Source organism: Amblyomma maculatum, chromosome 1 (genome assembly GCF_055883805.1).
Source record: "Amblyomma maculatum isolate TAMU_Amacu chromosome 1, ASM5588380v1, whole genome shotgun sequence".
NCBI classification, from domain to species: domain Eukaryota; kingdom Metazoa; phylum Arthropoda; class Arachnida; order Ixodida; family Ixodidae; genus Amblyomma; species Amblyomma maculatum.
Genome location: NC_139344.1, coordinates 392,787,043 through 392,812,373, shown reverse-complemented (window position 1 = coordinate 392,812,373; position 25,331 = coordinate 392,787,043).

Here is a 25,331-nt window from a genome sequence, read left to right as displayed (position 1 = left end):
GGAAGGATGCTCCGAATATTTGTAACACCGATGTTGATGGGTGGTGATGAAGGATCAGTTCACGACGGAATCGGTTTAGGCAGTTCAGCAGTGTGTCATTTTGCTTAATAGGGTATAGTTGCGCGCGTAATATTGAAACTTGATGCGGGCATTGAGTGCGTGTCTATTTATATTATGGTGTCCGAATCACGGATATAAGTGTAACACTTTGAGCCGACAAGAATTTTATCAAACCGATACTTAACGCTGCATCCTTGGGGCTTAATGAATTGGGTTAATTTAAAGCGAGCAAGTCAAATGGGGAATTCAAACTCTTCTCTGATCACATATGGTGTTTTTCAATTTACGACTACATATGAGCACGCTTTTTCTTTTTTTGCCGAAGTGAGTCATTTTGACTATTATTGGCCTTTTTTTTTTTTTTTCAGATGAGAACTAGTCAAGACTTGGCCAGTACGGTGGGCGCGTTCTAGCGCGTTTGGACAGAGGCATATCTAGTTGGCCTTTGCATAATGCGAGCACATTTTCTTGAGGCTCTGTCAACATTTCTTTGTCGGGGTCATCTATGCCGAATAACAGCTGGTTGTTTCGCTGTATTCTTTTATTAGCGTCTATGTTGGCAGCCCTTAATTCAGCTATAAATTGTTTAATCTAGCATCATGGAAAGTGTAATTATACTAGCCACAAGCTATACAGCAATATTTGACATACAGGTGTAGTATAAATCTCAAATTATTTACAATTACCTCATTAAAAGTAACTATTTGCGGGATCTAATTTTTCTAGCGCAATTATACTCAACATATTCTACCTAACGATGTAACACTTGCGGCTGTTATACTCGACATCAACTGCGCAGCCGCTGCGGACGCTTTCTGTACACACATTCCTTAGAGGAAGCAGTAGCCAAGTAATGCCACGCATTAAAACTAAAGCAGAGCTAGTCTTTGGCCATAAATACCTGCAGTTCGATCTAAGAGTAATGTTGGAATAATCTAAAATGCGCTACACTACCTAAGTTATTGTTTTGGTTGCTTCGGGCACCTTCCGGGTCCGGAACGTGATTGTAAGTTGGTTCTGTCATGCATCTGCTAAGGACGATAGTGTGCTATCCGCATTTATCTACCACCATTTGCAAAACGCTTCAGCTCCCATCAGTCACGTACTATACCCTCACCGCCCTCCACTGCACACACACACGCACGCACATTAAGCCCCAAGGAGATTCTCCGAATGTGGCGAACCTTGAACTGCCGTGTCGGACAAAGTTCCTGCTTCAGAAAGGCAGTACAGCCATGAATGCAGAAAACATGAGCGCTCAGCAGTCGCCGAAACCACGTAGGTATTTTCGACCAGTGGCGGCTGTCGGCGAATTTTTCAGCTAAGCCGCAGCCGAGTTTAGCTGGTATTTTTCTTTATTTCTTTCTTTTACCCTCGTTTTCATGCGTATAAACGAACGTCTCGTTGACTAGATCTTGCGACACTGCAACCAGCATCGAGCGTAATGCAGAATTCACCCAGACCAAGACTAATATCGGAAGCACTTGCCCCCCCATCTTTGTCCAGATTACAGAGTTGCTTCCTACGCCTCAAAGAAGCCTAACAAATGAATAATTCGAGCCAATTCTTCTGTGACTCCTCCAGTGCGCCGCAAAAGTTTGCCGTGAACCTCGGTTATGCCATGGTTAAGGTCGTGCCACCTGAAACAAACACATACACCTACGGCGATAACTCAGTTGTAACGCGGCGCCGATTCGTATCTCGTAAGCTTCCTAAGAGGCATTTTCTGCTCATATTTCCTTCTCCATCTTTCTTTTGGGGAACGATCGAAAGGTTTGGAGCGCCTGAGTTCGGAAAGAGAAAGAAAACCTGCCAAACGCGGAATAAGCTTTCCTGTCGTCATAGCAGCTGAAGCGGTCTCCTACGCCCAAGCTCGTACGTTCTCCCCTCGAACCAGTCTAAGCTTGTCAGGTTTGTACGTGAGATAAACCTTCTCTTTATAGGAGCTCAAAATGATGTTATTTCAATTCTTTTCTTTCCGAACTTTAACTACTTTTTTCAGCGCTTTCCTGCAGACTGAATCCCTGCGTTGCAGCGTCACGTCGCGGAAGGGTGCCTGCCAAAGTTCGTACAGAGCACTTCCTGCATCTGGAAGAGTTTCGTGAACTACTTCCAAGTTCTCTCTCTCTTCGACTGAAGCAATGCGCATTCGTTTGCCTCAATTTTCGTGTTGTTGTTGTTGTTGTTTTTTTTCCTCATCTGCGTCTCGAGAGTGATGTCGCGACTGTGTAATCCGGTTTCCCTTGTCACAGTCCTTTCTCTCGTTTCTTTCCCTGTTTACGTCCTCCCATTTTCCGCAGGAAATAAATCCCAATTTAAACATTTTCGCGAAGAACTTCTTTTGTTTGCGTAGGTGCACTACTCGATGAACGAGAGAGCCGCCTTTATTTGTTCGTCTCTCAAAAGAAGAAGTTAAAGACTTGTACAGCGTTAATCCATTAAGCCTTTCAGGCGGATCTGAATTGATTGAAAGCTAAATTAATCCAAACATTTCCGGCAATCAAATCCGACGCGACTCAGTATTAAGCAGAAAGTGAATGCAAAAACTTCGCCCCTTCCATCACATCCCCAGTCGCCATGGGACATGCCATGTTTCCTTATGTTTTCCAAGCCGTCTGGCTTATTTTTCGATGAAACTTAGTTCGTTTAACTGAGCCCAGCATAAACCTTGTCAGACGATATATTTCGAGCTGCTTCAAATAATGGCGCAGAAACAAAATATGAGCAACTACAAAATGAACCAGGGTTCGCCTAAAGTTGCCGTATGATGGAAGGCAGACGAACACGTGTAAATAAGCGTGCGCTTTTACGAATCTAAAATTATTTAGATCCAGAATACGGAAAGGCAAAACGTTTGCAGGGACAACGAGCGAATAGCTACCGGCTATATCGGAAATAGCTACTGGATATATCAGTATTTTCATATCCTTAAGAAGAAGAAATGGACATGGGCAGGACATGTAGTGCGAAGAGAGGGTAACCGATGGTCGCTGAGGGTAACAAACTGGATTCCAAGGGAAGGAAAGCGTAGCAGGGGGCGGCAGAAAGTTAGGTGGGTGGATAAGGTTAAGAAGTTCGCAGGGGTCAAGTGGATGCAGCTAGCACAGAACCGGGTTAAGTGGAGAAATATGGGAGAGGCCTTCGCCCTGCAGTGGGTATAATCAGGCTGATGATGATGATGATGATGATGATGATGATGATGATGATGATGATGATGATGATGATGATGATGATGATGATGATGATGATGATGATGATGATGATGTCGGAAACTCGGCTAAAGAGTTTTAGCGCAAAGGTGACCTCACGAAACGCTATATAGTCTGTAAGCGAATACACCTCATTCATCCATCAGCATCTTTTAGACATGAATACCTTACTGCACAGCTATGAATGGTTCGCTTGGCGGTCGAGAAGAGTCAGCGGTGGAAAAGCAACACTTATTAGCATGGTCCCGGGAATTTCCGACGATTTGATTGGCTTAATTGCGGGGCAGGCCCAATGAAGTTGAGATGAGCAGAAAAATTGTAGTATGGTGATTTAGAATTAAAAATGAGAGGAGAGAGGCGCCCAGCACACACGATTGTCCATAACTTGGGACGCATAGCTATTTCACAAATGTTCAACCTATTCTCGACTGCTGTGAATTGGATCTCCGATTTCTTCAAAAGTTGTGATCAAGATGCTGTCTTGTCGTTGCAGAGGAAGAAGCCACCGCTGGTACGGCCGCTTGCCTCATAGGACAGTCAGCCGCATGGGAGATGGGGATATGTTGCCACGGATAAAACGATAGTATGAAGCAGAACTCCTCTCGGGACACTTGTAGTTTTCCCAGTCTAAAAAATTGTACAACTGTGTCAAAACTACGACAAAATATTCTGTATTTCTTTCGTAAGCGTTAAAATTTTCTATAGTTTTTTAGTACTTTCCTGCGATCTGCAGTTCTTTCTGCCGTACTTTTCTGCAGTATGTAGTTCTTTTCTGTCGTAAATACAGAAATTTATGTTGTCACAACAGGTTTCCTGTCAAAAACCTCACAGAAATTCCGTTTTGACAACTGAAAATTTGTAGTTTCTTTTCTTTTTTTACTGGGCTTTGTGAAAGCGACGTACGAACAAGCTTTAATAGCAGAATTTAGTTGCACGTTCGATGATTGCGTGTCATTTCCATCAGTATTTTCATAATAATATCCTATAGTATCCCACAGCTGCCTCGCAAAAGAAATAAGTCCAAAAAAGCTAGATTTATATCCCGAAAATGAAAGAATCTCGAATCCTCCCGTGCCACCTTTGTGGACTGCCAGATTTATAGGGCCTGAACTCTTGTATTTAGCCTGCACATTCGGAGAACAGGTCGCGACCACACAACCTCAGTAACGCGTATACCTGCAGACAAGGCTGATAGGGCACATAGGTGGGGGCTTATTGCAAGCAAACTGCAGAGACAGAAGAAACTTCATTTACTTCATTTTGCATTCAAACTTCATTAAAAATTTAATTTACGTGATCACCTGCAAGCTGCACGTTTCAGCTGAAGTACCTTTCCCGCTACATTACTTTGTAAAGCCACAGGACCGTGTATTGACCACTCACATTGAACACAGTTTCTGTCCAAACGCACCAGTTAAACAATTCACAGGTAACAATTCAAAGTGTCGTAAACGTTTTTGCCTCAACACTTATATGAAAAAAAAAAAAAGAAAACGCTAGAAATCCCCGAGCATTTACGAAATTCCCGCAATAAATTTTGTTACATTGTTCTCATTTTGTTCACCAGAGTGCGTTGTGAGCAATATCCGCGCATCTTGCGCAAGTCAAATGTTTCGAACGAAATCCAGTTTTGGCAAGTAAAGCTTTCTTTTTCTCTTCGCTCCCTTTTTTCATGACTGTGGCCTGATCCCAGTAATAACTTCGCCGGCAACGCGATCGTTTCAGTTTCAAAGGCATTTAGCTACTTTTTCCACTGCACAGTTATCCCGATGCAAATGCTTGCAGACGCGCTGGAAGTTGCACATAAAAAGCACCTTTCACGCAAACATAACAGCAAGTACAAATCAATGCGCTGTTGCAATGGCCGGTGAAGTTTTCAGCCTTTTGGATTTTTCCTAGCAGTCTCTGGTTGCGGTTTTCTGCATGCGATCGCCCGTCCCCAGCTTTTCACAGAAATTCGCTGCACAAAAATAGAATGCTATTTCTCCCCGCTTTCAGCTGAATTTGTCGTAGCCGTGAGCAAATAGTTTCAAAGTTTCAACCAGAGTGAAAAGCGGACGCATAAGATGGAAGCCTTTTCACGCGTAATGATCACGAACGATGCTTAAGCTATGGTTCATCATCAACTGATTATTATGCAGAGGAGGTAATGTAGCTGTATTAGGGGTGTCGCTTGTAAGAAAACCGCAGTCGAGTAAGGCTTCTTCAAAAAAAAAAAATACAATGTTCTTATTTCAAGCCACACACGCTGCTGTGGCTTCGGTGGCTACAGCTTTCAGCTAGTGAGCACTCAAAGACGCGCGCTCGAATTCTAGCCGCGGGAGACTCTTTAGTGACGGCATATTGCAAAATGCACTCGTGTTGCTGCTAAAGATGAGTGCACACTAAAACATGCAGGTGGTCGCATTTTTTAATACATTTTTATTTCTGCTTCAAATAGATATAACGTTAAGGCAGAAAGGAGGCGCTCTAAGGAGGTGGGGTAGGTGGACTGCTTTTCTTTTCATGAAGACTTGGAGGTCCCAGGTCGGTTGTGCTAACAAGCGACCAAGTCCTTCTTTGATCTATTCCAGGAATGCTCGCCATGGTAGCAGAGAATCCCTGGTTCTGATTTGCGATAGCGGATCGATTCGCATCTGTAAGGGGCCATAACAGTGCTCGGCCAGAGCGAGAAGTGTTATTTCCCGGATGGCGTCGAAGGCAGAATAAGTCTACAGGGTGTGTTGAACCGTGCCTTTGACCAGGCATTCCGATCACTTAGGGCCCGGATGTGGTTGTGGGTTTGGGAGATATGTAGCTTTGCTGGGGACAGAAGCTAGCCAATCTAGGCTCGGCAGAGGGGAACCACCTCTATCCTTTGGAACGTGCCGGGTGGACGGCGATATAATCTCTCCTGGACGGCCAAATACTGGAGAACGTTCCGAAGATAGCACTGTGCACGATACCATGTCTCAACCCTATCCATAAGGGGAGACGTTGGATCTTCAAACGTGGTGGTCCTCAGTATCTCAAAATAACGGATTGAGGGGCTAGTTGATGCTGCATCTTATTCAGAAATGTGGCGCCACATTTCTGAATAAGATGGTCCTCAGTAATCTGCAGCCCTCCACTACGGTGTCTCTCGCTGCCACCCATGTTCTCCATCAGGGTACAAAACCTCGAATATCGAGCGACATCCCTTATGATCCACTTGCACACCATTACCATCATAAATGTGGTCTGAAAACACATTGCCTGCGATGCCCACACACATCATTATCGCGCTTAGTAAAGCCATAGTAGAGTCATTACATAAGCACGGTGGTTGTGGCTCAATTCCATTTCGAACTGCGGCTCTTCGACAGAAGCTGGCCGCCCACTGCAAGCCTTTTCCCCAATGCTGCCATGTTGCCTGTAGAAATTGTACGCTTTCAGCAGTTGCGTCGATAGTGGCCGTAGCAGGACGGGTTGCAGAGGATGCAGTAAAGGGATACCGAAAGCCAGAACCTCCTCCCAATCCTGCTTCGCATTTGCCTTTGAAGCAGGTGCCTGGAAGTTATCCCACATCATTTGTGGCCTGCATCCCAAAAGGGCGATGTACAGTACATGTCTTAGCACAGACGTACATCTGACAAAACAAAATTCAAAGTAACAAATATAGACTAAATATACAGGGAGTATCGAACGCAGATGCCCAGGAGCAACCTGCCTCTGCGTCATGAATAAACCATGAAAACTGCCGTCAGCCAAGAAGTGAGTTAGAAGAAAGAAGGCCTCCCCCACGGCAAGGCGCAAGTTTGAAAGGCAGCGTAGGATTTTGTGTGGGTGTGTGCAATTGCGCTTTTGCGTGTGCTGGCAGATGCATATAATAGCATGCATGTAAGCGTGCTAGATGTTTACTTGGGCCAGCAGTTTTAATGATGCACATGGCTGGGTCACCCGATTTTATTTTGACGTAAATTTCACCGGACCACTGAATTCGGAGATTTATCTGGACGCCTGCACTGGGCTTGTTGTTTTAGGGAATACTCGCAAGGAAGTGTTCTGTGTGCACCCAAGAGGAGCAGCTTTTAAGGCGCCACGGACAACTTCAAAGTGGTCTCTTTGGAACTGCGGCCATCGAGCGTACCTCCTTGGTGCGGCACTTTTGAATAAGGACATTATAATAATGACTCTGTCCGAAACTGAGGCCATGCTCAGTTTTCAGCCTCTCCACAATCTTGCCAACTGGATTGCAACATCTACGGTGACGTTTTTACCTGCCTACACTCTAAACATGAATTTCTGTAAAAGGGAGTAAAAAGGGAACATTCGTGGGAGAAACTTATATATCTCTTAAGTGCGGTAAGGTGAAAGCCTTTTCTGCAATTCTTAGCACTCATTTGCTTCTTTGTGTTTTACTATTTCCTTTTTCCTCATTTTGTTTGCATAATTTTAACTTATTTTGCACAATTTCGACATCCGTGGCTGTTTTCATGGCTGTATACTATACCGGCATCTTTGGCTATTTTCACATGAAATTGACCTTTTCAGCTCTAATCAATTGTTCCACATGAACGACATTTTTCACACAGACGTTTTTCACCCTTTACCTTATACAATCACTCATTTACTCATAAAGCAATCCATTTTTCGACTATGACGGCGTGACACCCTCTGCGGAAGCACAAATCATCTCCACACTCATGAGCCTATAAGGGCTTTCGTCTCAACAACATGTCTTTTAGCTCATGCTCTTATCGAGGCAGGGCGTTGTTCCCTGCCCCTAATAGGAAGTATTGGAGTGGACATGTTAACCACTTTTTACTCCCTTATAGTTAATTCGTGTTTATAGTGTAGCGCTTCGATGCGGGCCAAATGCAAGACATATTAAACCCGGCAGCATCGAGCTTTTCACATGATGTGCTTCAAATGGCACTGATGGATTGTCCAGGCAGAACTGCAACGGCGTTCATAAGATAAATGTGTTCGATTTCTTTCTTTATTATTATTTTTTTTTTTTTTGCAGATTCAGTAGTTTTTTTGGAGCCGTGAATCTCGATTACCACCTCTCTAAACTTAACGCTTTGTTTTAACAACAGGTGCTATTTTCGCTAGTCAAACAGCTGCGCTTAGAGTTTCTTGTTAAGCTTAACTTCAAACTGTAAACTGCACCAATCTAAAGTGATCACAAAGCAGGTTCTAACAGGGCAGTAAAAAGTTTGAAATAGTGACAAAGAGGACAAGTATTTATTGCGCTAGGTGGTTGTCGACGATTCCGTTTTTATATTTTTGATATTTGTGTACAGTCCGATGAAATGCGTTTAAAAAGGCGTTCTGGTACTAATTCTTTAAAACCTTCTTCATGTAGCGTTGCACTGTTTATAGGCTCAGGAGTACGGTATTAGTTGTACAAAGTTTAATTACGTTTGATAAGAAGGGCGGCTTATTTCCTACATGCTAATATACAGCATCAGTTGTGGTCTTTCTACTGCACGTCTGGGGGCATTCGCTTAGTATCCGATGTACGTACTGATTGCAAAAAAAAAAAAAAGAAAAAAAAACCTGGCAAGTGAAATATATTATAAGTAACGGCAGGCGGGGTTAATACACGGTATCATTGAAGCCCACAAGTGCCGCTTTCTTGGGTATCACTTTTAATTGTGAGGCGACTGCGAAATATCGTAAAATACAGTTGTGAACATATAGATAGTACTGCTCTAGATTTCCTATGCTTAGCAAAATGGCGTCTTAAAGGTTCGTCTCGTGCTCTCATCCAGTAGTTAGGACTGGCTTACAAAATTAATTTTGTAACACATAGCAGAAAACTACAAGATTATTGACTAATATTGCGCATTGCATACAAGCGTAAACGCATATTGATTGTTAGGTGCAATCATACGATATGCAAAAAAATGTAAACAACTCCCCGTTGAAAAACTTTCAGGGGTGCACTTAAGTCTGCTTAGGTGCAGTAATGCTAAAGCATGCATGGATGGATGGATGGAATGGATTGAATATAGGAGCGTCCCCTTTGAAACTGGATGGTAGCAGTTGCTATCATGCTCGTTTTTTTTTTTTCCTATATCTTAATTGCTGTTTTAGATCGGTTAACTATACCATCATTCTATTTATTGAATTTTTGTTTCTACATTACTGACATTGTCTTACTTTTCTGCTTTTAAACCACCAATCTTCCAGTCGTTTTTTTTTTTTTTTTTTTTGCTAGCTTCCACCGCAGGTTCCTTCACCCGGCCACTGGTATCTCTAAACCCCAGGGCCTCAGGAAGAGTGACTGCGCCTGCTTCGACTTCCGGATGGATACCCTCACATTCGAGTACAAGATGGTTAATTGTTTCTGTGAATTTACCACATACTGCACATGTGTCATCTTCATGGTTAGATTTCTTTTTGTAGCTGCGTGTTCTAAGGCACCCTGATCTAGCTTCAAAAAGTAGGGCACTGCCTCTTGAGCTATCAAAGAAAGCTTCCTTCCTGATCTGCCTTTTCCACTTCCGGTATAGTTCCACACTGTTTTTTTTTTCATAAAATTTATCCAAATTGTACCATCTGTGTTTTTCACCTGTTGCTTAATGCTCTTTATTTATTCGTCCTTGTTACCAGCATACTTACTGGTTGGTTTCCTAGTTCTTTTCCTCCATTGCGAGTAAACGGTTTTTAATTATAGGTATTCTAATACTTTTTCTGCCCACCTGTTACTGTCCAATTTCCTCAGACGTTCTTCATATAATATTTTACTCTGAGCTTCCCGTGCTTCGAAAGATGCCCAGCCCATTCTCCCTGTACCGCCTCATTTGTGGTTTTGTCGTGGGCACCTAGTGCTAATTGTCCGACGGCTCTCTGATTTATTTCTAATATCGACTGTACCTCTGATTTTAGGCACAAAACCGCATTTCCGAAAGTAAGCCCGGGCACCATAATTCCTTTCCAAATACCCCTCAAACCCTCATACCTGTTGTATCCCAACAATGCCCTCTGCTTGATTATCCCGGCGTTTCTTCATGCTTTCCAATGTATGCCAATCCTTCGTTTACCCATACCTCGAGATATTTATATTTTATTACTCTGGGTATTTCATGGCCTAGTATTTTAAGATCCTGATCAGTTTAGCCGTTGAAAATCATCAGACCAGACTTAACTGCGCTAAAACTGAAGCCTAGAGTGTCCCCTTCGTCTCCGCAATACTTAACTAGAGTTTGCAATTCTTCCAAACTCTCAGCTAGCAGCACAATATCGTCTGCATACATCAAACCGAGGAGACGCTGCTCTACCGCCTTTCCGTCTAATCTATACGACAGGTTAAAACCTAGTTTACTTTCTTCTATCCTCCGTTCCAGGCTTATCATATAAAGCATGAACAGCAGCGGTGATAGAGGGCAACCTTGTCTTAATCCTTTGCATATCTTAACAGCTGCCGTACTTCTTATTCCTTCCCATGTAATTTCTACTTTGTTATACCGGTATATTTCCTGTAGGAAATCTGTTATCTCACAACCGATACCTTCTTCTTTTATATGTTCCACAGGAGTTCCCTGTTAACGTTGTCGTCGCCCTGTTTAAGTCTAGGAAGGACAAATACAAAGATCTATTTTCCGCTCTAGATATTTCAATGCATTGGGTAAGCACGAACAGGCTATCATCTAAGCTCCTACCATTTCTAAAGCCTTCCTGAAGTTCTCCGAGTATCTTCTTACTTTCTAGCCATCATTGCATCTTTAATTTCACCGCCTGCATGACCAACCTGTATATAACAGATGTTAAGTTAGTCGGCCTGTAGATAGATAGACTAAGCCTTAATGTCCAACGGATGTGATCTACCCACCCACCGACAAAAAGGCCAGGGGGCGGGTGCCGCCGCCTTTATGTGCATCCTATCTTCTTTCCCTTTATAAATCAAATTCAGTTTACTCTGCCGCCAGCTGCCCGGAATGTGCTCATTCGTTATGACTGTTTCCAAATATTTTAATAACGTTTGCTTACTTCTTGTAGCAAGTTCATCAATCAGCTTGATCGGAATTTCATCTATTGCAGTAGATGTGCTTTTAGGAATATTTTTTTCGGTTTTTTCCAGTTTAGATTAGTCAGTTCTAAGCTGCTTCGTATTCTTCTATCTTGTGTTGCTTTCTGATTTGCGGAGAGTACCCTATCATCGTTCTTAAATGACTCGGCTCTAACTGATGTAATGTAGTTCACAGCGTTGTCTCCCTTTAAGCAATTTCCCTCGTTATCTTGAATCCGGTCCTGCATTCTTTGATTCCTTTTACCTAACCAGTTTATAGAGTTCCAGAACATTCTTGGTCCGCCTCTGGTGGCATCGTGTATTTCAGCCATCCAGTGATCGGTGGACTGATTTATTTTACTTTGGACGAGGGCTTGTACATCAAGTTTCTTTTGTCGATACTACTCCCATTTTTGGTATATTTCCTCCTGAGATAGCTGTGCTTTCTTTGCCTCTCTCTGTTCTCTTGAAGCTACTCGTCGTTGTTCAATGGTTTCCCTGATTTCCTTATTCCACCAGCTCCATGGCTTCCTCTTTCCATTCCAGCTGTTTGCTATTTTAACCTCCTTAATTTTTCTTTTTATTATTATTTCTACCTGTTCATAATCCCAGTCTTCCATGGCGCTTTTCTCTATTGCTTCCTCTATATCTGCTGCTATCTGCGCTATTTGATTGTCGTTTAATTTTGCGTTTACTTTTTGTCTAAGTTCCATTTCTCATTTCATCAAGGGCCCCATCTGCAGGCTAATACGTTTATAATCACTTCCCAGACTGCATTCCCCTTCTTTGTCTGTTTGCATTTTTGCGATCTTGCTATAAATTCCTTGCGACATTAGACAGTAGTCAATGGTCGTCTGTCTGTTCCGGAAATCCCACGTGATTTGCCCCTCACCATTGTGTTTCTCTATTTACAATAACTAGGTTGTGTCGCTCCCAGAAATCTAGTATTAGCTTCCCGCTACAATCCGTGTATCCATCCAGATCGTCGATGTGGCCTTTCGTGTCCCCCAGTAGAATAATATCGGTCCCGTCTCCAAACTGGCTTATATCGTCACTGAGACATTCAACGAGATCCTTGTTTTCCTGCCTGCATTGGTGTCCTAAATAAACTACCCCTATCCATGTCCTCATGCCGGCAATTGTTCCTGATACCCAGATATGTTATTTGCAAGATGATTCTATTTTTTGCCAATTTGTTCCTTGGTGTATCAATGTACCTACCCCTCCCCCTTTTTTCTCCGTTCTCGTTTTGTTGCACCCTTCCCAGATGTAGCCTTCTATACGCGGCGGATCTTCTTGATGCCTGAGATGAGTCTCGCATAGAGCGTACACACCTATTTCGTCGTCCTTCAATTTCTGTTTTATCTCTAGCCATTTCCCTCTTTTTCTACCCCCCAGCATGTTTATGTAGCTGATCCTAGAGTTAAATCTTTTTTTTTTTGTACTTTTTGTTCTGGACCTCCTCTTTGTCATTTGTTAAGCTCAGCCTCCATTATTACGCTTTCTTCTGCTTCACTTCCACCTACCCCTGCGACCGGAGCCCTCGCGGACCCCCTAAAAAAGCTAGAGCCCTCCCTGCCAGGCGCCAGCCGATCTCTGCTCCCACCCTTCTGTTAAAATGGATGCCATCTCGCTGAAACGCCCTGCCAAAACCTGCTATATGCACCTCTCTGTTTACCCCAATCACTTCGAAACGCTTCTCCAGGCTTTAATTTTCTTATGTGGTGATTAACTGTCACCCCGTCCTTTTCAAGCTTTCCGTTTATTCCTAGCACCTCCGGTATTGTGCACACACAGATCTGCGCTCGCTGTGCTATCTCCCTGATATCGTCAACTCCCTGAGCTAAACTTGCCACCACTCCTGCAGGTTCACCATTTAGGACATAGTTCAGCCCCGCGGCTACTATCACCATATTGCGCTCTGCGGTATCGAGTGTTCTGACACGCCGCCTGGTGGATTTGCCCGACACTACGCTCGCGGGCATCGACCGCACTCCGTAAGATGCACATGTGTATGGAGTATTTATCCAGGTTAAATTAACGAGCGGAACAGATAGAACTTTAAGAATACGTCGATGTTCACTGCTCAGCGCGAAAATGCGTTAGCAGTTTTACACGATGCCTGATCGACTGTGGCGACAGTATAGAGCCTTCGTGCCAGGGCCAGGGAAGCTGATTGAAACCAAAAGACGGCAATGTTTTTTTTTTATTGGTATTTCGTCTGGATACGCTCTGCCATCAAATTCAGACCATTGATCCTATCCACAGACCTATCCACATTCCTCTGATGAGCCATGACATGCTATTGCATTAAAGTGTGCTTCTCCAGAATTTCTTGGTATGGCTAAAGAAAATGAACGCGTAATGCGTGCCTAAAAAGGAACACTAGACTAGGGGCACCGATCACCGAGGTCCTGCGAATTTTTTACATGTTCATGAGGCCGATTTTGTAATATAAGCTATTTATTGCAGCTTATTGCTGATGTACCAAGCTACCAAACTTCAAAGTTTCAACCCCCAACGGAGCTGCAGATATTTGTTTGTTTATTTGTAGTTGTTTTTTTCAATAATAGTATTTTTGTTCCTTTGCAAACAGCTTTCTGATGCGGCACCCGGCGCAGACGCTGGCGACACTAACCGACGCCGCATCGCCTACCGCATGTCCTGTGCTCGAGCAGCGTCTACCGCGCAAAAACGATGTGTTGGACCCAAACAGCGGTTACCGCAAACTGAGCTTATTGATCTCTGTTATCGCTTTTAACCTAGGGAATAGTGGCGTCTGCAGACGAAATCCAGGTGCACGTTGGCTCCCGAGTACGAAAAGTGCGCGGGTACGCCCCCTCCTACAACGTGCATATTGTAAGCTGAAACACATCTTCAAAGCAACACATAAAATGCGCAGTGTATAGAATGTCGCCCGATGGCACAGCAGCAGCGATTCGACGCGCTACATCCGGGCGCCCCTGCAGTAATGCCACCCAGTCGGGTCCTAACATCGTTTGCGCTGCTTATTGTCAGGCTCAAATCTCGCCTCAACCACATCAAGAAACTAGGCGATAAGCTCATCAGGCTGCAGCACGGGACGCCGCAAGCGTGCCGCAACGGTACCGCCGGCGTTCGCTGCGTACAACGGCGCTCTTGCCGTCTGCTTCTCCCTAATCGTCGCTAGGCCTATATTGCATCGCATCAAAGCCACAGCGGAGGGCACTTTGAAATTGATCAGTGACGCGTTATGGTAAATGAAAGGATCTCGAAATTTCCTTAAACTTGACCCCACTGTTTAGTACTGAAAGAAAAAGAAATATTTTCGGCGATGCGTTAGCAGCGGAACTAGCGTGCAAGACATACCCCGCTTTTGTGGTGTTAGAATTTGGAATGCTATCCCATGCCGAGTTATATCCTCACCTAGTACATTTAGAGCACTGGAGAATTTTTTCCTCCATATTGAAGTGTCTAAATATAGTTACTTTATTTGCATACTCTACCTGTGGCGTAGCAATCTGAATATAAAATGATCTTTCATTTTTTCCTTGCGTATATTTTTGTCATGTAATAGGGTTTCAGTTTGTATAATGTTGTCGAGTATTGCAGCTGTTCCATTCCGCACTGGTAAATATGTATTTTTTTTTCTTCCTGAGTCATCAGTAGACTTACTTGTATCCATTTTGGCATCCACCACTAGCCTTCGGCTAAGGATTGTTGATATTCTTTGTAATCACATGCCTGCTTTGGAAAATAAAGAAAAGAATAAAAAGGGAAAAGAAACCGGCGCCACAGCTGCTATGCGGCTGTGAGCAGAAACGCCCACCGTGTGGGTCAGCATTCCTCAAGGAGCCCTCATATTTGATTTCCCTTTACCAGTGCCTATTATTACCGAAAGGTGGATTGGTGGGTAGGAACTAGATCGCGCTTCACTACAGTCTCTGTTTTGTTTTTTATAAATGTGCTGAGTACAGTCATTGGGAGTCGCGCTGGTTTGTAAGCAAGTTCGAACACAGTATATTGTGTATCGGAAGCTTATAGGAGCCGGCACAGTAGCAGACGACGCTTTGGCTCGTGTCGATGTGTGTCACCATCAAGCATTTGAACACGGCGATCGCTGTCGGTGGGACGAGCTTCGCGGTCTCAACTTCACTGAGTTATTTCGAAATAAGGAATGCGTCTAGGGAATACGAACTCCGCAAATAAAATGATAAGGTTCAGTATTATCTGTCAAGCTTCAAAATTGTAATATATTGGATGTCTATGCCATGATTCATTTAAGCTATATAAAAGTTCTGTCTCTCTTCTCCTTCTCCCAGTTTAAATGACTGGCAAGACGCTGCTCCATCCTCAGTGTGCACAAAATAATTCCTTTTAGAGATCACGCCTCCAACAGATCAACGAATTATAGATCAGTACAGCTTTCCGCGAGGCACTTCTTGCAAATTTGTATCAAGAAAAACTCTCATTCAGGAGCTTGACCTACGTTTAAGTTCAAGAAAAATCCAAGCCAAGTACAAAATTCACTCTTAATTCTCGCCACTTCCTCAGCAGTGGACGAACGATCGATGATCCAATTTTCTTCTAATTGTTTGTACAAGAAACTCAGTGTAAACAGTGGGTGCCACCGCGTGCAGTGGTGTTTTTTTTTTTTTTCTAAATACCACGTTGGATGGCGGGTAGCCCAAGTCCTTGACCAGCGAGGATAAGAACAACTTCCGTTCATGCCGTACCGTAATCCTGACACTTACAAGACATCCGCGAAGCTGTCAAGGCTTAGCCACAAGTCCCAGTAATCCGACATAACATTTTCCCGCCTTCCGCTCTTAAAGAATTCATTGTATGCATCGGCAAAGCATTTCTACCCGCGATTATGATCTTCCTCGCCTTTCATGAGCGAGTGGCTGTGAACGAAGCTTTCTCTCCGTCGTTAATTTCCGAGCTTTCTTGTCTTCCGCCACCAAAGACGAGACGTGTTCGTGCGTCAACCCGGAGTGGCTGCGGGCAAGTGGGGAAGCCCCGGACGCAAAGGGAAGGTAAATATTGACCCTTCTTCCGTCCGGCACACCCCCCAAATGCGTTTGAAGAGAACCTCACTCCACCGTTCCCTTCCCCCACTGCTGCTCTTCGCGAACGGACGAAAAGGGCGAGGGGCGACCACAGTTCAAGCACACTCCGGAAGTCCGAGTACGAACTCTGAATGCGCAAATGCGCGCAGTTACTCTGGCTAGCTCTGCGTACACCTTCAGGGAAGGTTTGATTTGGTTTGATTTGTAGGGTCTAACGTGTCAAAGCGACTGAGACTGAGAGAGACGCCATAGTGGAGGACTCCGGAGAATTCGACCTCCTGGGGTTTTTCAGGGGAAAATATACCTGTCCCAGAGTGCAGTAACACTTGGTTCAAGTGTTTATAAGGGATCCAAAAATAGTTTATATTTCCGGTCATCCAGTGTTCTCGCTCCATAAGACAATAAAAGAAGGCTTATTAATGCTAAAGAATTACTTCGCTGTGGTCACAGATATCTGTCCGCAGAACGTGTCCGCAAAATCGTGTCCGCAGCAGTGGTGAGTAATTGAGAAGTGCTAGAGGTTAATCAGTGGTGTCAATCAATAGAGGGTGAAGTAATCTTGCGTCCTAAAAAATAATTAGGCCGATATGTTAAATAGCCAAATAATTATAGGCAGAAAATGTAAACGTAAAGGCGAAAATGGTCTCATTAGCCAATCAATGGCTTGGCGGCACATTTGAATGTACCAAATACAAAAATATCTAATTAAGTCAGTCAATTAGGGTGACGTCAAGATGTACCAAAGACTAAATAGTTCAATAAATCAGTCAATTAAGGTGACGTTAAGGATGTGACGTCATGCATCCGGAAGTAGAGCCGAAAAAGGGCATAGGAAGGGATTGGCGCGCAATTTGAAAGTACCAAAGACTAAAATGGGTAAACAAGAAGTGAATTAAGCAGCTAGAAGCCACCAACCGTGCATCCGTGCTTTCGCATTACTCCAATGCAGATTCTGCAGTGCTATTTAATGTTTGTGGATCGGTTAACCAAAAACGGTTTCTTGATGGGCCGGACAGTGTTGCAAAGATACTCGAGTTACAATTAACGCGTGTATGAATACAGGCGTTCTTAAATACCGGTAGCGTGTTTTGGCGAGTGGGTTGAAATTGAGGGGTGAAAAAATCTGAAGAAATTTGTCAGTTCATATCGGGAGCAAATCCGCTAATCTTCGGTCCTGCATAACTGAAGCCCTTCGTCAAAGATCGGATTTTTTTATTTTTCCTTGTTCTTGAGTCAACAATGTGGTAAGAAATGAGTTATCGAAAATAAGCTTACAAATTCACTTCCTTCTTTATTTATCATGCGGAGATATTAGACGTAGGACACATTTTAGGGCTGCATATGAAATGCTCTTGTTTTGATCGCTATATTCTGAAGCAATCCAGAAATGTCAGTTCGAGCTAAGAAATTCTCTCATAGCCAGAAATTAATTTTATTTTTCACAATTTATTCGTGACCTAAACTGACATTAACAGTTACGTACACCTGCCTACATTTCCCCATATATAAAACGTTCCAGTGAGCAGTGACCGTCTCATGCTTTCAACAGCTTTGCAACAGAAGATTTTAGCGTAGCCAGCGCCTGATAAAGTGATGCCGTGACGTATGCCGTACTCTGGTCTAGCCTATTAATTTGCAAACTTGCTTTCGTGCTTAGCCCCAGGTCACGCTCCTCTGCTTATAAGAACAGATGAAAACAAAAAGAAAAGGTTTAGAGCCTTTAAACATTGTATTGGCAAAAAAAAAAAAAACAATGAAATAAGCACGCGATATCCGCTGATTCCTATGCGGTGCCTTCAATTTTCTGCGCCGGTGAACTGCAGTTTCTTGAGCGATTATTTCGCACAAAAATTGGGTTCAACTTTAAATTAAAAGAAAAAAAAAAGAAAACTACTTGAGACGCAATATTATGACTAAAATCGATTTTAGTTGAAAACAAAAGCATTTATACATAACTCAATTATGGAGCGTCATTCCGTTCTCTCAACGGTAAGGTCCCGCAACTTGTTTCTCGACACTGTCTCTCAGTGAGTTAAATGGCGATTATTGCTGGGAGGTGTTTTTGAGCGCAACCTAAAGCTAACATACACACACTGAAGGCAGGAAATGAGTACGGTAAAGGCACTTGCATAGTGTAACTGTTGTCATACCGTCACCTCCTGGCTTTGTTCTCGGCTGGTGTTGAGACTGCTAAGGATTAAAAACCTCACATAATGCAAAATAAAAGAGAACACACTCCAGGAAAGATGTTAGTAATTCATTTTAATCTTGTGGGTTGTAAAAAAAAATTCAGAAAATAATTTCACTCCGACTATTCAAACAGATGTTTTGAGTGCCGAGATAGGTAGTATTATTCTATTGCTCCACAGAAGCCACGGGAATGGTGGGATTTAAATGTGATCTTATTCCTTTTGACAATATTTATGCTTTTTGTTGCCAGGTGACACTGCTCAGAGGCTCCTACCGTTAAGATAACGGAAACACGCAATTTCGGAGTAGCCATGAAGATCCACATAATATTTTCATATCATCATCATGCTCGCAATGTAAACAGTTTTACCGAAATCCTTCATTTACTTTCTGCTTACGAGAATTTCTGCCCCAAAATGTGACAGAAATGCATTTCAATGCGTTTCGAGCTTCTGCTCAGTTGGGAGATGTTCTATATGACGATTCGTATCAGCAATTGTGATGACTAGAGTTGTTTTCTTCACTGAAATATGCACTTATTTGGTCCGTTGCATTGGTACACGTGATAATAGAACTCCTCAGCTCTTCAGTTATTGGGCGTTTCTGAATTGTAATATTTGAAAGATGGCCCGAAATTCCGCCTTCTAAGCAGCCAATGCCGATTCTTAACAAGTGACGCCATTTCCTTCATATATGTTTAAAAACGACTGTGCTTTAGTTTCGACGATTTTTTTTTTTATCAGCTATCTACGAGACTATTTTCGTATTTCGCAAAAGACCTGTCACCACCAAGAGATCGCGGTAAGCGTGGCGCCGATGGTGGCGCCCTCGTTTCGCGGTGATTCTCTTTCGCAATGATGATTTTCTCCCGATATCGCAGTATCCACACTTGGCTTCTCAGGTACAAGCGAAACCTTTGCGCGATAGGATAGCGTTAACTCATCTTATTTTAGTTGGGAAAGGCAGCACAGCCCGGACAGTCGACGGATGTCCGAATTTAATTTCCGTTTCCGCTGCCGCTGATGAGATTCGCTACTTTCCAGGCTTCTTATTGTACCGGGAATGTTCTGGAATACTTTATGTCACGAGAACTGTATCCGATAAGTGTTTTCTGCGTCCTATAAGAGCTGCCGCCGCCACGTCGACGCTGGCTGTTTGTCCCAATTTCCTCTTCCTAGCGCTGCCGTCGGTGAAGAGGATCTAGACGACTGCCTAGCACCTGAGACGGAAACGTTGCCAGACCACATATAGTTCCAGCAAGAGTAATGCCAAGAGCTCACTCTGACTCCGTTGTCTGATATAAGGCGCGCAAGTCTGCATCTACAACATCCTTCGTTATTCGAGATGGCGTATACTCTTCAAAAAGAACTACTCATCTGAATCTGCCAGTCTGCTGCTTGTCGTCCCGGATTCTCTTCGCGGCGCCGTCCTATACATGCGAAGCGTCACGCCATCGCCCCAAGTCACCTCGACTTAGTCCGCACTCTCGCGAGAGTCCGACAATGTTTCTATTGGTCAAGGTTATACACGACAACAAAGCGCTAAGAACAAGTCATGTTTTTTGCCAATGCCTGAAGCAAAGAACCACGCCACCTGCTGGCCTTCTTCAACCGGTAGAACCCCCCGCATCGCCTTTTGTGGAGTTTATCTGATTGGTCTTTTCCAGAAGTCGTCTGACGACCGCCGCTGGATTATCGTGACTATCGTGACCATTTGACCCGATATGCGGAGATGTCCGCGCTCGTTTCTTCCACAGCACCTGACGTGCCGATCGTTTATTACACCATATCGTTCTCCGTCAAGCCGTGCAGTTTACTGCAGATATCGTGGAAGAACGTTTGCGGCTCAGTAGCTCCGAATACCGTCGCTATACTCCCAACCTCCCTCAGATCAATGCCCTTAGTGAGTGCCTACCGGATTCTCATTAACATGATTTCGATATGTATGTCGCGTCAGATCACAAGAACTGGGAAGCCGTCCTGCCAGTAGTGACCTAATAATGCAGCAAAGCATGAAGTGACCGAATATTCTTTTTTTTTCTATTCTTGGTGCCCCATAACCCACCATGTCGCAACACCTATTGAAGAAGCACGTCGTCAAGCTCCTTTGCGAACCATCGCCTTCGAAGACCGTACGAAGGTCCAGTATGATGCACTTCTTGCTGTTCTTGCTGCAGACACGAACCCGGAGATTTGGTTTGACTTTGAACGTCATTGCGACGTCGTGGACTGTATCAACAGTTCTTGCGGCAATGCGCCAGACCCTTTGTTGTTCTACGTCAGTTGAGTAACGCGACCTATGTTGTCACTAAAGTGAAGTCAACAAATTTCTGCTCGCGGAAGACGCAGCAGGTTCACATGGCACGACTGAAATGTTGCTATTCTAGTTCTTGTTGATTCGCTCGAGGACGAGCTACACCTGCCCCGGGTACAACTCTTACGACAATTACGCTGAGCCGCGTGGCGTTGCTCATGAGGAAGAGAAGGGCGAGGTGGAAGCGTGAGGACTGGGAATGGGACAAGCCTGATACTGACTGTTCCTGCCATTCGTGCATTCCCCGCCTATTTTATAAATAATAAATCTGCCACTTTAATACACACACACTGTGTAATACACTGTGTATTACACAAACACGCACACACACACACACACACACACACACACACACACACACGCACACACGCACGCGCGCGCGTGTTTGTGTGTGTGTGTGTGCGTGCGTGTGTGTGTGTGTGTGCGTGTGCGTGTGTGTGTGTGTGTGTGTGTGTGTGTGTGTGTGTGTGTGTGTGTGTGTGTGTGTGTGTGTGTGTGTGTGTGTGTGTGTGTGTGTGTGTGTGTGTGTGTGTGTGTGTGTGTGTGTGTGTGTGTGTGAGTGTGTGTGTGTGTGTGTGTGTGTGTGTGTGTGTGTGTGTGTGTGTGTGTGTGTGTGTGTGTGTGTGTGTGTGTGTGTGTGTGTGTGTGTGTGTGTGTGTGTGTGTGTGTGTGTGTGTGTGTGTGTGTGTGTGTGTGTGTGTGTGTGTGTGTGTGTGTGTGTGTGTGTGTGTGTGTGTGTGTGTGTGTGTGTGTGTGTGTGTGTGTGTGTGTGTGTGTGTGTGTGTGTGTGTGTGTGTGTGTGTGTGTGTGTGTGTGTGTGTGTGTGTGTGTGTGTGTGTGTGTGTGTGTGTGTGTGTGTGTGTGTGTGTGTGTGTGTGTGTGTGTGTGTGTGTGTGTGTGTGTCTGTGTGTGTTCAACATTAGCGTTACTCGGTCGACATACGAATAAATGCAATCATATATCTATGTTTCACTAATCGCAGCAAGAAAAAAAAAAGTATGTTGTCCCAAAAGAGAAAGAAAATGTACTCTCCGATCTCGCATATCCCAAAGCAACGCATGGCAATTGCATCCAGCATCGCGAACAGGTCAACACGGCAGACGCTGTTGCATTTCGTCTCAAAGCTGAAGAAGATTCCAAAGTGGTTTCAAACCTTCAAGCACTGCACACAGTGAGCGCCAAAAGGAAATGTGCCTATCAAATTAACAGCTCAATAATTCGTGGATACACTTGATCTCGGATATTAAACTGAGTTACGTAATCCACGCCAGCAGAGGCCGGAGTGCAGATGCCGGTGCAAACAGGCTGTTACTCTTCATTGCCGTATACGTACTTACACTGCATGCCTACTACTTGCCGGCAAAAGCAAATTGATTTATATCTTCACCGGGGAAGCGGGTAATGCACCAGAGCATATATTGATCCTAATTTCTTCGCCTTCGTAACCACTCATTCGAAGACTAGCCCAACACTGCCTACCTTCGGCCTAAACCCTGATCGCTTCAGTGCTTCGTCGCTTGCTCTGAAGAAATACGAACCAAAATATTCATACAGGTGGTCCTAAAAGATGCACTCCGTGGACAGTCGGCAAAGGCACAGTTTCAGCGGACAAAATGTTCCGTCGCAATAAAGCACTGAATAAGAATCACGCAGCGACCCGGGCCACCGCTGAAAGCAAGTGAGTGACCAGCTAGGTCATTAGGTGATGACGCTGTTCCCCTAGATGCAGTTCAGTTTTCCCCGACCACTTTACATTCGTCACCGGAGTACAGACTAGGCCTTCTTATTCAGGTGGCAACAGCTTATTTTGGTGGCGCTAACGGGCTGCCGCCTCCTCATAGCATGAGTCGCTATAAACCAAACCAAACCAACCTGGAAAAGCGAGCATTGCATATTACCAATCAACAGCACATGAGTGCTGTCTGAAGAGGTGGTCTACTAGTCAAAGAAAGTCTTTAAAAAAAGTCAGTAGGGCGGACCATTCCTGTTTCAGTCCTCAGGCGCCTCATTCCTTTCACAGAAATCACGTTAAGTAGAGTTACGGGGAAATAAAGAACACGGATACTATCTCAAATTCAGTGAACACGACGCCTGATCCGCGCAGTCGGTGAGTGGATGGAGGGGTTGTAAAGAGAGTGGGCCGGTAAGAGTGGAGATAGGATTACGTAAGTACTGCTATTTAGCATGCATAGTAAGAGCTGCTTCTCCATGGGAGAACTGTGCGAAAACAATGCACCGCTAATGTAGGAGCATCGCTAGTTACTTCAGGGCGTTTTCACCCTGCGCAAACAGCTCCTTACGAGTACAACCACTAAAGACCTTATGTGTTCACAAACCACGGCTTTCACAATGGTCATGCCGGTCGGCTTAAATGAAGATGCCTCCACAGACAAGCTTTTGCTCAGCTGACGAGCACGGCGTTTAGGATGACAAATTTGCACTCCTTTAGAAGCACCCCTGGGGCCATTAATTAAGATTTCCTAATTTTTGTGATTATTGCATTTAAGTCGAACATATGGAAGACTAGGAATATATGTCTTCTTCCTCTTTCAATTTACATCGCATGTTATGTGAGATACCCTTAGCATTGAATGATTTTACCTACAATTCTCGGGAAATTCAAGCGAATTTAACCCAGAAAAAGTGATAAACGTTAGCCAAGGCATACATTACAGGAGGACCTGAAAACGGACATTATGCCAAACATAAGGCCGAAGTTCAATGAGAAATTGAAGCAGAACCTTCTGCTGAACTTTCCTCAAACTTTCTAAACGTTTAACTGAGAATAGCAAACAGCAGAAAAAAACTTACGCTCAAATCAGCGTCGGTGCAAACGAGACCGATTTGTTTCCCAGTCACTCGACCAAAGCCGCAGCACTTTTGCCGCTAGGGTGTTATTATATCCTCATATGAAAAATTGTCCGTTGGCGTCGGTGGCGTTAATCGTTTGCAGCTTCGGAGCCTTGAAAAATCACAACAAACATGCCCCCCTCTCCCCCCCCCCTCCCCTCGACATACACACACACCCTCCCTCTTGCAGGCTCCGGGAGCTAGAGCGTTAGTTACCCCATATTCCCGTGCCGTTCCTTTTGTCCAGGCATTTACACCCAATGAAGTTTCTTCCTGGGAAGGTTTTTATTTTGCACAACTTTTCCAACTTGTTTGGTGCGGAAAAAAACACCTTTGTTTGCACCCGAGCGGCAATTCTGTGCATGTTATTCTATATATTGTGGATGTGTGGAATGTTTGTGAAAAAGAAACACAAATCCCCTGCGGTCGCATGCGGCAACGCAATTGTTTATAGGATTCCGCTGACATGTGGAAAGGCATACGTTGGTCAAACGGGACACTGTTTAAATGAGCGCAAAAGGGACGGGAATCTTGTTGGCCATTGTCAGGACTGCAAGTGTGAACTGTGCTTCCAAAAGACGGAAGTAAAAGGCCGAAACCGAGACCAATCAGCAAGAGAAACTATTGAGGCACTATACATAGCAGATGATAAAGAAACATGTGTAAGCAGCACTTTACTAATACTTCATGAGAAGGAAAGGGCTTTTTTGGAAGGGAGAAGATGACATTTTGTCACCCGACGGATTTGGCAGTCACTTTCTATCCTTCTTCGAGTATATAAAGACATGATTCATGAATAAAACCTCAGTTATTAGTTCAGGGCAATGTGGGGTGTTTCTCTTGCTATCTGTCCGTGTTCCTAACGCTGTTCTAACATGCCCAACCAATTTGCCCAGCAAGCCAATTTGCAAAACGACTTGCCCACGTAAGCTGCTTAATCCGAATGCAAGCCTTCTTGCAGGCGACATTGGCTGCTATGTCTGCTATATGTGTTTTATTCGGGAGGTAAATACAAAAACTTCCGAGAGCACTGCAAAATCGCCTCTGTAGAAACGCGAAACCATGAGCAACGCTACTGCACACGGTACATCGCGAGCCCCTTCTAATACAGCTTTTGCTAGCAAACCCAGGGCTCGTGCCGCACGGTGAAACTTCCCTTTCCTTGGTATATCGTCGCACCTGTCGCGGGGCGTTCTCATAGCCAATGTGACATCGTCATGCAATTTGATTGTCACGTGACTATCTAACTTTAGGCTCTCATAGCCACGTGAAATTTTTATGTAACTTGACTGCTACGTGGCCTTGTCACGTGATACTCTCTTAGTCCCTTGACTTGCTTAATGATCGTTAATTAATGTCATTATTTAATGACACAACTGAACATGACTTATGGCTAACAACCATGACTGTATTGATTAAGCACTGCCTTTATATAATTCACCGCGACACTCTTCTGATAATGGCTTGCCACATCTGAGGACACATTTTGCTTACACTTCCAGTGCCAACATAGCCTGGTAAGACTTTCGCTCTAACGATAATGTGCGACATATAATCGCTCTACCATTTAATGAACTTTAAGGGAAACCAGACAAAAGTTTCAACTTACAGGTTGCGCAGTCTTGCCTCGTGTACATTCATAGAGCAAAAAAAAAAAAGAGAAACAGGGTACTCATAGCT